The following is a 10,770-nucleotide window of genomic DNA, read 5'->3' as shown; positions in this document are numbered from 1 at the left end:
AAAATGTCATAAAAAGCGGAAAGTGTCGACCTTGATTAGCCTGTGCGGACGTCACAGGCTAATCTGGGACGACACTTTACGCACATGCATTATGCATGATGGGATGTGGTTTTGCACTGGTGTCTAGGTCCAGTGTCGAAGTCACCATTCAATGTCAAATGGCCGGTTTATGAAATTAGTACTTAACAACACTTGTCCGGGTATAACTTATAACCATCACGGAAGGATATTCAAACAATTTTGCAAAAGTAATCAGCATAATTAAACGGAGTGTCGCACGCAAAAACAAAATCACTGAGTCTTAAGTCCAAGGTCAAAAATCAAGGCCAAAGATCAAACAATGTTCTTACCGCATTAAGGGTTTTGAAATGCTTTATAGTAGCTACACGCATACTGAGTGGCGCACACTATAACCAAATTCCAAGGTTGAAGTCAGGTCACAATTTCAGGTCCAAGAAAAAATAAAAGAAATCAATTAAGACTTTGTCCAATCCTTTTCTGATTTATTGTTTACTGATAAGCGTATCTTTGCGACAATGGCACTTTTGTTTACCTTTTTTATTTTAGATTGGTTGTGACCAAAACCATTGGCTAAATTTGTTCTCTATACATGTATACCTTTTCGGTAATTCGTTTTAGTATAGTATCGTTCATTTTAGTCCGATTGTTTTAATCAGGGACCTATACAAACAGATGTAAATTTATGTTGACATCTAGATGCTATATTAGGTCTGGTTGTTATATGTTTAGACTTGTATTTATAACGAATAAAGTTATTGAACACATTGCCCATTTATTCAGTTGGCATACATTGTGGTGAATTGTGTGATACATTTATTTGGCATGTTTTCAATTGATAATAATACATGTACTACTAGTATTTCAATACTAAGATATTGTCATACTTTTTAACGAGAGAAAACAAGCTATCCGAACATATAATACTATACTTATTATCTGTTACTCTTTAAATCACATAGCGTTCTTTTATTTAACCCCCCGCATCTCTAATTCCTTTTTCCAGACGTGGATATCCATCTTCAAGAACATCCACACCACGAACGCCGCTCCCGTCATCATCTCCGCTATCTGCATTTTGGTCCTTTATCTGGTCAAAGCCCAGGTCAACGAGAGGTTCAAGGCAAAGCTCCCGGTCCCCATTCCCATCGAAATCGTTGTGGTAAGTTGACCTTTTGTTGCCACAGCAACTAAGTTCTTGAAAAGCGGTCCGTCGTTTTCAATGATCAGTTAAAAATCGGTTGACGTCCATCAACTTTAATTTAAGTTCAATATCGTTGATGTTGTACTTCAAATGAGATATTTCTTTTATTTTTGACGATACTTTAAATTTAGCAAACTGGCGTCGGTTATTCCTTTGAACTTTCTGTCTTGCCAATTGTTGTTCACTGAGTCAGATGCCCAGAGAGAATTGATTGTTATTATATCACTCATTAACCTATTTTGGGCAGACGATAGCATGGGAGAATATAAATGATTATCGCCGACGTCACAACGTCATTTTTTCGCTTGGTTAGGCACACACACAATCAGTAAAGTAAAACATTATCCCTGTTTTATGCAATAACGCATCAATAAATCTATGCCGTGAAATGATCATTAATTTATTTTATTAATTTCAATAGGTAATACTTTCTACAATCGCTTGCCACTTCGGAAAGTTCCCCGAAAAGTTTAAGGTCTAAGTCGTTTGAGTCATTCCCAAAGGGTAAGTAATGAAATTTTTTGGGCAACCTTCGATATCTCAAATCTCAAGATAGCCAACTAATCATGCATATGTATGTTAAAGATACATAATAAAGCGTGCATCTTTTCGGTTAAATTTTCATATATTGTTCTACAAATGATATGTCTGCTTCTAAGAATAAACAGGATTGAAAGATGTAGACTACGAACTAACACCATCACATACAAACATACATAGAGTCTTCAATGATCAATGGTGTCGCGTTCTGAGGAAAGTGGGCTTAATGCATGTGCGTAAAGTGTCGTCCAAGATTAGCCTGCGCAGTCCGCACAGGCTAATCAGAGACGACACTTTCCGCCAAAACTTGATTTTCGGTAAGGAGGGACTTCCTTGAAACTAAAGATACCATAAAAGCTGAAAGTGTCGTCCCTGATAAGCCTGTGCGGACTACACAGGCTAATCTTGGACGACACTTTACGCACATGCATTAAACCCTGTTTTCTAAGAACGCGACTCAATACTTTTTTGAGACACTTCGTATATCGCGGAGGCATTCGCGTTTTTCTAATGATACCATATTTAGAAAGCTTACTTAACCCATTTATGCCTAATGGACTCTCCCATCTTTCTAAATTGGATCAATTCATTTCCAAAATTAGGGATGTCTAGTTTATTTATTTTTATGTTTAGAATATTTCTTAAAGAAATTACTTTAAGCAAACAGCGTAGACCCAGATGAGACGCTGCATCATGCGGCGTCTCATCTTGGTCTACGTTGTTTGCCAAGGCCTTTTTTCTAGACGCTATGCATAAATGGGTTAATTTCCCGTTTCGACCTTATTTCAGCCTTCCGGTCCTTAGCACCCCTGTTTTTTTTCCGGCGTGGACACTTATTTCACTGAGGTCATCGTAATAGCAGTCGTCTCCTTTGCGCAATCCGTTTCGCTGTCGGCCATTATGGCTAAGAAAAACAAATACGGAATCAACTAAAATCAGGTTTGTTTTTTTATATTGTGTATAACGTTAGCTAGACTTTCACTGTTGACGTCGTCGTCTTTCCTTCCAGGCTATAGGAATATTACATGGTTAAGGTAAAACGTGCAATACCTCCATACCAAAGTGTCTACCACATTATTTAATGAAAACTGTATATATTTGTTCGAGGTCATTCTGTTGGTTCACTAACAAAGTCGTGCTATTCTGACCTGCAATATAGCAGAGTTATGTCCCCTTTTGTAATTAGAAAATGGATTACTTTAAACGTGCAACAACTGTCGATGACTACTAAAGATATTCAATTGAAACTTCACCCGTTTGCTCGGGGTCATTCGGCGAATTATGTGAACACGTATCATAATTCTGCCCTCGTTGAATAATTATTATTATAATTAATAAATTCAGGTAAACTTGATTTCAACAACTTTTTCACTTGCTGACATGCAGATCTACAGTAGCGTTGCGTGTAGGTCCGTTTGCGTCAAGGTCAAGGTCACTGTTGCTAAACATAGTTAAAACGTTTGGATGGATATATTGAATGTGCTGAAATTGTTTGCGTATGAGCTCATTTAGCGAGGGATTGTATATGGGGACAGTTGGTTTTAAGCTAATGATGCTAAAAATAGAAACAAATTGTATTCGCTCAATAACTTTAGTTTGGATGCCGGTATTGCGCTTTAGTTAAGTTTGTAGGTACCTTTCATTCAGACCAAATGAATTTGTTTGCAGGTATAGCTTTTATGCAGGTATTGCTTTCACAGTTTATTTAATTCAACAAGTAACACACGTAATTAAATTTAACTTTTTCATAGATTTTATTTTTAGATTTCTAGCTTAAAAGTTAAAAACCTAGCTAGCGGGCATGGTCACACGTCTTGTGGTAATTGATACATTTTCATCGTTTAAGTTTACTTAAACTATATGAATACCACAAATACGTAACATCAACCTTGTCTTTGTGGTCACTGTATCCGGTGCATGACAGAAAATGTCCAGTATACTATCAAAGTGGTAGAACAGTCAGGGAACAACTATTGTTTTTGTTCCAAAATTAGGGATGTCTAGTAAATTTATTTCTATATTTAGAATATTTCTTACAGACATTCTTTTAAGCAAACAGCGCCGACCCTGATGAGACGCCGCATTATGCGGCGACTCATCTTGGTATACGCTGTTTGCCAAGGCCTTTTGTAGACGCTAGGCATAAATGGGTTAAATAACACACGTCGTATATTACATTACGTTACCACATCGACTAATTTCAAGGTATTTATTGCGCACGGAGTTTCACAATATGAATAACGTAAGACTATCTTATCTTATCTTGACAGGAATTCATAGCGTACGGAATCGCTAACGTGTTAAGTGCGTTCTTCTTATGCTTTCCTGGTTCTGCCTCCGTTGCCGGTACGTCCTTACAGGATGGGGCAGGCGGCAAGACACAGGTCGGAAATATGTTCTCATATTTTACCTTTATTTTTGTAACTGTTCACATTACGGGTATTGTTCACATATATAATATATAATTCTCATAACTTTGGTAAGGAACACACGTTTTGTCAGGGCGTTTATGTTGAAGAGAGAAACACATATGTCAAAATGCCGTTTTTGACCAAGGTGCAAATAATATTTTAAAAAAACGCAGATAAATGTTTCTGGTGTAAATACCTGTACTATTTCCACAGTGTGATAATAAACATTCCAATACTGGTATTACGTATACGCTGTCATTTGTGTAATGTAGTTTTGAGAAGTTTACATGTCTTGTAACATGTTATTATATACGTTTAGATCGCCAGTCTGATCTCGGCTGGTTTGGTGCTGATAATCATCTTGTGGCTGGGTTCGCTCTTCACTAACCTTCCTAATGTAAGTACCGGTTAACCTAATGAGAAAGTGATGGTGGACCGTCAGAACCTATATTTCAGTCGCGCTTTGTGAAAATCTGGCTTATGCCTTTACCATTCATATACCAATTTTGACGAATTTGTAGGACAAAGAATAGCAAATTAAGTTCAAAAACTTTTGAAATACATGTAAACTCAAGATTTAAAGGCTTCATTTTTAGCCCTAAAATACCGATGAGCAGCAAAGAGCACGAAACCTGAATACTGTTGATAAGAGTCAAACTAAACCATTAAAGTTTTCGTGTTTAACAGTCCAGGGTTATTGAGACTTCAGTAAATCTCCGCACACTTATATTGGCACCAGCTCACGATGTTTTGAATTCTCAACACGCGGGTAATGGCACCGGCTCATGTTGTATTGAATTCTCAGCTCGCTGTTACTATCACCGACTTTTGTTGTATTGAATTATTTGTACGCTGACAATAGCATTGCATCATTCGTTATTGCAGTGCGCCTTGGCTTCGATCATCCTTGTTGCCATCCGAGGTCTATTCTTACAGCTGTTGGACATACCGAAAGTCTGGAGGACATCCAGATATGATTGCGTGAGTACCATATGGGTTTTCAAACTTGAAATGTATTGTATTTATCGATTCAGGGAAGGCTCTTCATAGCTAAATCAAATGAAGGCGAAAAGTTTCATCCGTGATCAGCCATACAGGAATGTACATGTATTAAGCCACATTTTCCAAGTGCGAGGTTCCATTCTACAACTGTATGAATACAAGTCTACCGTTCGACAGTTCAATGTCAACACGCAAAAGATATACACTTGATAGATATTTTCATATAGGTAATTCTTAAAACAAATTATCAGGAGGCACTTGAGGAGAAAGATAATGCATTGATTACACAAACACGCGGGGTGGCTTTATGGGTCACCATACCAATATCAACATGGAGCCTGACATAAAAAGGGAACACATTAATGCACGTACATTGAGTGTCGTCCCAGAAAAGCATGTACATTCCTGTATGGCTGATTACGGATGAAATTTTTCGCCTTCATTTGATTTTAGCTATGAAGAGCCTTCCCTGAATCGATAAATACAATACACGCGGAAAGTGTCTTCCCTTATTTGCCTGTGAGGGCTTATATGGACCGACACTTTACGCCGCCAATGTATTAAGCCCCGTGTTCTCAGAGCGCGGCTCAATATTATCAAACATCTCCTCTACCGTTGCAGTTCATCTTTGTGGTGACCTACGTGGTGACGGCTCTTGTGCACATCGACATGGGGCTCCTGGTCGGCATTATGTTCGCATTCTTCACAGTGGTCCTGAGGACACAAGTGTAAGCATTTTAATTTACAAAGGGATTATGAAAGTCTCCCGTACTTTTTGACGTATAATTTTAAAACTTGCAGTCATTTTTTTCCGATTATTATTTTAATTTGCGATTTGTTTATATCCTTCGTTAAATATTTAAAAAGTTACCCACTTTTCTCAAGTTTAACATGGTATAACCTCACGATTACTAATATGAACTGTTAGTAAACAGGGTCACATGTTATTTATATACATATATAAAAATAACTTTCTCATGAACCGCAGTGCACTGTTTGTTATATATTCACGTATAGCTGTTTCCTAAAAATAAAAAAACAACAACAACAACAACAATAACAACAACACAGAAACAAAAATACAAAAACATGCTCCTCATCAAAACTGGCCACGTGTCAGCTTTTCTATCAACTTGCTACATATGACGACAAACGGCACCGGAGAGATTTCTTAAACACTATTGAGACAATTCAGGTTTAAGTTAATTGACCTACTTCATATACAATACAGGATAGTAGATTACATGGCAATACATACACGACAACATATCACTTATTCAAGTTGTCGTCAACACCTTTGATCGGACACTTCAAAGCATTTTGGGTTTGAATGAGTTAAAAGTCATGCCAATCCTTATACTTAGCCGAAGAATAATCACATGGGAGAAAAAAAACACTAATTTATAACAAAGAAATGATATATAATAGGCAGAAAAAGAGAGAACGTATATTTGCACCTAAAATAATCGATTTTGTGGTTTCTCCATACTTGTCGACGTCATAACAACATCATTGTCCTACTACTGCAGCATTGTCTGGCAATCATCTTCCGCGAAACAATTTAATAATACTCAGCATAGCGTTATTATTGAATTGACTGTTCAAAGTGGATATGTCGGTTTTAATCATGTTATATTTTTATATTTCGATTTTTCCGAGTTGTTTAGGAAGGCCTTAACAAAGGGCTATCTCGTCGACATTGCACTTAATTTTTTATTTCTGATAACAGTTCGGCAACTTAGATAGATTTATTCCTGAAGAATTATACCTATAATGTGTATATTCAAACCGATTTCAATGTTGAATGCATAACGTTGAACACAAACCAGTTTTCTGTACCATGAAACGTTTCACCACTTGGAAGATTAATCCATTTATGCCTAGCGTCTAGAAAAAGGCCTTAGCAAACAGCGTAGACCTAGATAAGACGCCGCATGATGCGGCGTCCTATCATGGTCTGCGCTGTTTGCTTGAAGGAATTTCTGTAAGAAATATTCTAAATATAGAAATAAATATACTAGAAATGCCTAAGTTTGGAAATAAATTGATCCATTTTAGAAGGATGGGGAGAGTCCACTAGGCATAAATGGGTTAATGAGACGGTTGTTTTTTCAGCGGTAAACCAATGCACTTGGCCAAGGTATCAGATGAGAAGGTGTACATGGACCCCAAGTACTAAATTCCGGTAAGTAACATGAGTCAAGTTCTGGTTAAACCAAGCCTAATCAACGTGCGTAAAGTGTTGTCCCAGATTATCCTGTTCACTTTCCGCATTGACTGGAATTTCGTTTAGAAGATACTTCATTTAAACAAAAAATTGCCATAGAAACGGAAGGTGTTGACCCTTATTATCCTGTGTTAGCCTGTTGTTTTTCTAAAATGAGGCTTTTATTGTTTTGTTTTTAGTTGCCTCATTGAAATAAGATCACATTTACGTTTTTTTCCATATTTCTCTCAGATCTTTTGAAAGTCAATAGAAAGCACGTTATGCAGTAAATTTCCTCAACGAAAACTATTTTTTTATTTTTTATTTATGATACTTTATTTTACCTCGTCCATAGGTATGTGCAGGTCGAGGTCATCCTGCTCCATACCGTACAAACATTTTTGTGTAAGTATGAGTAAACAGTAAACAGTGTTGTTATAAAGTGTTAGCATATAACATCCTTATACATACATATACACTATACCATTTACACATGTTTAAACATCTTAAAAAAGCAAATAAAGTATATTATAAAAAAAGAAGAGCAAATGCAGTGTTAGGTTAAGCATATGCACAACTATTTTCATTGTGGAAGTATAGAAGCATCGGACAAGTGACAATTTATTAAGAATTTTCAAATGGTTAATGTGGAGTTTTTAAAAGATAAATAATATTCACATTATGATATTGGTTCAGCAAACAAACTTACAATTGCCCAAGACTGTAGTTCTGTTCATGACACTTAACATTGTTTTGGATTTTAAAGACATAGTCAGGCTCATTGTAAGCCCTTGTATGGATGGAAGTATCCCTTTTCTCTGACATAGGATATATATTTTTTCAATTCTATCATAAGAATATTTATATCAGTCATATTACTTTTGTACTTCCCAATATCATTGTTTTACAGCTTATTTCTGAGTGTTTTTGCACATTATGTGCACTTAAATGCACATCATAATTCACAATTCTTTGTGTAAACAACAATCCAAAACAGATGTTTTATAGTTTCCTCATTTCTTTACAAAAAGTACACATGTTATCCTGCAAAATGTTCATTTATACAATAGAGATTTAGTTCCTAGGATTCTATGCATTATTCTTGTTTGAAACCACTGAGTGTTAGTATTTTGGAAATATTAAATACGAGACTATGTACTTTGTTCCACTCGATGTTGTTGAAAAATGTATTCCACTTATTTTGGCAAGTCGGTATATCAGAATTGATAATAAAAGTTTTCTAAACATTTTGGTTTGGGTTTTGCGTAAAAATTATGTTATTCAGTAAGACGATATAAAATGCACATTCTGTATTTGGCTTTTTAATAACTTGGAAGTCAGAATGACTGAGAAAATTCTTCACAGTTCTAATAACAATCCTTCATAAAATAAGAAGTTGATCTTTGTGCCAATATAATTTTCTAGAATAGATTGTTGTAAAAATTGTCGAGATGTGTTTACAATATCCCTAACAAATCGAATTCCATTGTCATACATGAATTTATTATATATACTAATAAGACCTATTTTTAAATTGTGGTTATAAAATAAAGGCATGTGCAAACAACTTTCTTACTGATATACATAATGTGGCATGTAAGAACATCTTTCCAAAAACTATTCATTATTACTTTACAAATCTTCTCAGCATAGTCTAATCCTAAATTCATCATTTTTTTAACATCAAATATTGAATAAACAAGTTGAAAACATTTTCCAGTGCATTTGACAATTTTCTTATTAATGTTAGTTTCATAGTTTTTTCAAATGCATACACATCTATCATAGATATTCCTCCCTCCTCAAAAGATTGAATAGCAATACTATGCTTGATTTTCGCAGGGCCATTCCAGACAAAATTATGGAACATGGTATTAATTTGTTTCAATATTTTCTCCCCTGGGCAAGGAAGAGAGATAAATAAGTGAGTAAATAGGGGAATTAATACAGATTTTATGACAGTTATTTTCCCTAGGGGGTTAAATTTCTTCTATTCCAAAAGTGTATAGTATTTTGTAATTTAGTAATTTTTTGTGTGAAGTTTATAGCTATAATTATACTTAAATCAACATCAAATAGAATTCCTAGAACTTTAAATTGAGTTGTACCCCAAACTAGTTTGTATTTTCTTTTTATGGATTGTGTACTGTACTTTTTGGAGCCAATCCATATTAAATTTGTTTTGTCGTAATTTATTTTAAATCCAGAATATAATGCAAAGTCATTTAAAAGATCAAGAGTAGCATTGAGTGAAGCGTCTGTGCCATCTAAAAAAAGTAATGTATGATCAGCAAACTGAGATATTTTATATTCAGTGCTATCAATTTTAATTCCTTTGATAGTATTGGAATGCCGTAGTTTAATTGCTAAGATGGCAGCGCATAGAATAAAAATGTATGAGCTGATTGGGTCCCCTTGTCTGCAACCTCTTTCTATTGTTATAAAGTCGGAAAGGAAGCCATTAATTTGAATTGCTGTTTTGGTGTTGTATAGGAAGAGGGAACTCCATTTTTTAAATGTTTCTCAAAAATTGAAATAGTCAAGTGTTTTTTCAATAAAATCAAACTCTAGGGTATCGAACGCCTTTTCAAAATCAATGGTCATCAAGAGCCCAGGGATGCTGTTATCTTCTGTATATTTCATTATGTCAATAATAATCTAGTATTTTCCCATATAACGGCCTTTTATGAATCCTGTTTGATCTTCAGATATCAGAGTATCAAGAACAGTTTTAAATCTGTTGGAAATTGTGCCAGATGCTATTTTATATATAACATTTAAAAGTGTTAAAGGTCTAAATTTTGTAGGAAGTGTCTGGGTTTATCTTCCTTGGGTATACGTGTAATAATTCATTGCTTTTGGGTTACTGACATAGATCCACAAATAAAAGCATAATAAAGACTCCTTGCAACAAAATAACCTAAATCCTTCCAAAAGACCTTAAAGAATTCCGCAGTAAACCCATCTGATCCCGGGCTTTTATCACTTTTCATATTTGTTTTGAGATTTCTTCTAATGCTAAAAGGCCTTCTAAAGATTGAGATTGCTCATTACCAGTTTAACAGTGTGAATATTCTTTAACAAAACAAATATTATTAGAGACATTATTTTTATGTATAGAAAAAACTAGACAATCAGCTGTGGTTTAGTTTAGCAAAACGTATATAGTACAAAAATAAACTGGTACTCATTTGAAGAAATCAATTATTTCATATTCGTATCTTGCATTTTGTAATTCAATTATATTGCCTAAATCCTTTGATCTTAACCCATTTATGACTAGCGTCCTGAAAAAAGGACTTTGCAAACAAAGAAAACATAGAAATAAAAAAAACTAGACATCCCTAATTTTGAAATAAATTGATCCAATTTGAAAGATGGAGAGTCCA

The 10,770-nt window shown here is 35.0% G+C and overlaps 1 long non-coding RNA gene across 1 annotated transcript; it reads left to right on the top strand.

Moving 5' to 3' along the window:
• Nucleotides 1-148: 148 nt before the first annotated feature.
• Nucleotides 149-7,349, top strand: LOC127879684 (uncharacterized). The gene is made up of 8 exons (XR_008049205.1): nucleotides 149-1,180; nucleotides 1,644-1,726; nucleotides 2,552-2,701; nucleotides 4,033-4,146; nucleotides 4,493-4,570; nucleotides 5,059-5,154; nucleotides 5,797-5,903; nucleotides 7,291-7,349. It is a non-coding gene; the product is annotated as an uncharacterized LOC127879684 (long non-coding RNA).
• Nucleotides 7,350-10,770: the final 3,421 nt, after the last annotated feature.

This window comes from Dreissena polymorpha, chromosome 4 (genome assembly GCF_020536995.1).
Source record: "Dreissena polymorpha isolate Duluth1 chromosome 4, UMN_Dpol_1.0, whole genome shotgun sequence".
Classification (NCBI taxonomy): domain Eukaryota; kingdom Metazoa; phylum Mollusca; class Bivalvia; order Myida; family Dreissenidae; genus Dreissena; species Dreissena polymorpha.
The sequence above is the reverse complement of the archived record's forward strand: the minus strand, read 5'-3'. Positions and strand labels throughout refer to the sequence as shown.